This window comes from Cherax quadricarinatus, chromosome 77 (assembly GCF_038502225.1).
Source record: "Cherax quadricarinatus isolate ZL_2023a chromosome 77, ASM3850222v1, whole genome shotgun sequence".
Lineage (NCBI taxonomy): Eukaryota > Metazoa > Arthropoda > Malacostraca > Decapoda > Parastacidae > Cherax > Cherax quadricarinatus.
In genome coordinates, this window is record NC_091368.1 from 1,997,105 (window position 1) to 2,000,473 (window position 3,369).

Sequence of the window (3,369 nt, forward strand, 5' to 3'; positions counted from 1 at the left end):
AAGAGGCGGGGCCAGGAGCTAAGACTCGACCCCTGCAACCACAAATAGGTGAGTACAAATAGGTGAGTATACACTCACACACACACACACACACACACACACACACACACACACACACACACACACACACACACACAGATTAAAGTACAAAGAGTAATGGTTCAGATGTTTTATATCCGCTTCGTTTCGATATTATACTTTTCATGTTCCATCAAGAGTGCTTTTAAAAATATATATATATGTATGTCATTATTTATTTTTTTTAACACATCGGCCGTCTCCCACCAAGGCAGGGTGGCCCGAGAAAGAAAAACTTTCACCATCATTCACTCCATCACTGTCTTGCCAAAGATGCCCTTACACTACAGTTATAAAACTGCAACATTAACAAAAAATCATAATTAAATGTTTACTTACTAGCTTACTTTCTTTCTTTCTTTCTTACTCTCTAAGTGTTGAATCCATCAGCTTCACTGGAACACACAGATGAATGTCTCCCGGAGTTTAAGATCAGAGAAGCGGAAGAGAATCTTGTCTGTAATATTATATTACAGTATTTTTCTTTTTCCTTTCTATTGCTACGACCTTCAAAGATTTCGTTCGAATTATAAACCAAGAGAACATGACTCACGAAATCGTAATGACACGATTGCAAAGAAACCATACCCCGGCCAGATTGAACCCGCAGTCAGAGAGTCTCAAAACTCCAGACCGTCGCGTTAGCCACTAGACCAGCTAGCCACAATAAGATTCGTCCAACTAGGTATATTTCTACACCTTCCTATGGTGTAGAAATATACCTAGTTGGATGAATCTTATTGTGGCTAGCTGGTCTAGTGGCTAACGCGACGGTCTGGAGTTTTGAGACTCTCTGACTGCGGGTTCAATCCCGGCCGGGGTATGGTTTATAAACCAAGAGATTTAGTATCCCAGGATAACCTATTTAAGACTGGTTGGTTGGTTAATGAGGTTTAAAATTTGTCTATCTACTACACGAGGGTCATTAAGGCTGCATGTCACCTGTACACCACCAGTCAAAATTACTTTAATACCTATAATACTGATTAATGTAAACAAACTATTAGCGTATATACACTGAGAGACATACACCTCTCAGTGTATATGCACTGAGACACATCTCAGTGTATATGTGATGAAAGACATACACCTCTCAGTGTATATATCCTGGCAATGATGTTAAGCTAAAGTACGTTAATTACTGGGTTATTTTTTCTAATATTTTAGATAATGGTAAATTAGAAAGTAGTAAATACTTGTTCCCATTATTTAATTTGGCTTTGTTTTTAATACAACACTGTTGTTAATACAACATTTGTTGTTCTTAATACATGGTTTTGTTGATAATACAACACTTATTTTTAATACAATACTTAGTTGTTAATGCAACACTTGTTGTTGTTAATACAACACCTGTTAATACAACACTTGTTAATACAACACTTGTTAATACAACACTTGTTAATACAACACTTGTTAATACAACACTTGTTAATACAACAATTGTTAACAACTATATTTTTAATACAACACTTTCTTGTTAATACAACACTTTGTTGTTAATACAACATTTGTTGTTGTTAATACATGACCATGTTGATAATACAACACTATTTTAATGCAATACTTAGTTGTCAATACAACGCTTGTTTTAGTTAATGCTGCATTTGTTGTTGTTAATATTACGCTTGTTGTTAATACAACACTGTTGTTAATACAACACTTTGTTCCTAACACAATACTAGTTGTTGTTAATACAACACTTGTTGTTAATACAACACTTGTTGTTGTTAATACAACACTTGTTGTTGTTAATAGAGCACTTGTTTTTAATACAACACTTGCTGTTAATACAACACTTGTTGCTGTTGATACAACACTTGTTGTTAATACAATACTTGTTGTCGTTAATACAACACTTGTTGTTAATGCAACACTTGCTGTTAATACAACACTTGTTGTTAATACAACACTTGTTGTTAATATAACACTTGTTGCTAATGATACAACACTTGCTGTTAATACAACACTTGCTGTTGTTAATACAAAACTTGTTGGTGTTAATACAACACTTGTTGTTGTTAATAGAACACTTGTTGTTAATACATCACATGTTGTTGCTAATACAACACTTGTTGCTAATACAACACTTGTTGTTGTTAATACAACACTTGCTGTTAATACAACACTTGTTGTTAATACAACACTTCTTGTTGTTAATACAAAACTTGTTGTTGCTAATACAACACTTGTTGTTAATACAACACTTGTTGTTGTTAATACAACACTTGCTGTTAATACAACACTTGTTGTTGTTAATATAACACTTGTTGCTATTGATACAACACTTGTTGTTAATACAACACTTGTTGTTGTTAATACAACACTTGTCGTTGTTAATACAACACTTGTTGTTAATACAACACTTGTTGTTAATACAACACTTGTTGTTAATACAACACTTGTTGTTAATACAACACTTGTTGTTAATATAACACTTGTTGTTGTTAATATAACACTTGTTGTTAATACAACACTTGTTGTTAATACAACACTTGTTGTTAATACAACACTTGTTGTTAATATAACACTTGTTGCTGTTGATGCAACACTTGTTGTTGTTAATATAACACTTGTTGTTGTTAATACAACATTTGTTGTTAATACAACACTTGTTGTTGTTAATACAACACTTGTTGTTAATACAACACTTGTTGTTAATACAACACTTGTTGTTAATACAACACTTGTTGTTAATACAACACTTGTTTTTAATACAACACTTGTTGTTAATACAACACTTGTTGTTAATACAACACTTGTTGTTAATACAACACTTGTTGTTAATACAACACTTGTTGTTAATACAACACTTGTTGTTAATACAACACTTGTTGTTAATACAACACTTGTTGTTAATACAACACTTACTGTTATTGATAAAACACTTTTTCCAGGCAGCCTCATAACAGAGAGAAAATAAAAACACACTTAAAAATTTTAATGTTTGTAACATCTGTGATGCTTAGCGTAATTTATCTGCTTAAGCAAGGAGCCATAATTAACTTTATATGTAGAAGCTATTGGAATATTTAGTAATTTTAGAAATATTTAATTAAAATGTTCTTTGATTACATTTCCTTAAATATTATTTTGATATTAATTATTTAAATTTTCTCTGATAACATTTTAATAGCCATTACTTTGATAAAAATTATTATGACATTCTCGTGATAGCATTTCGGTAAGTAATTCTTTGATTACATTCAATCAAACATGAAATAAAAAAATACAAAACAGTTATATATATATATATATATATATATATATATATATATATATATATATATA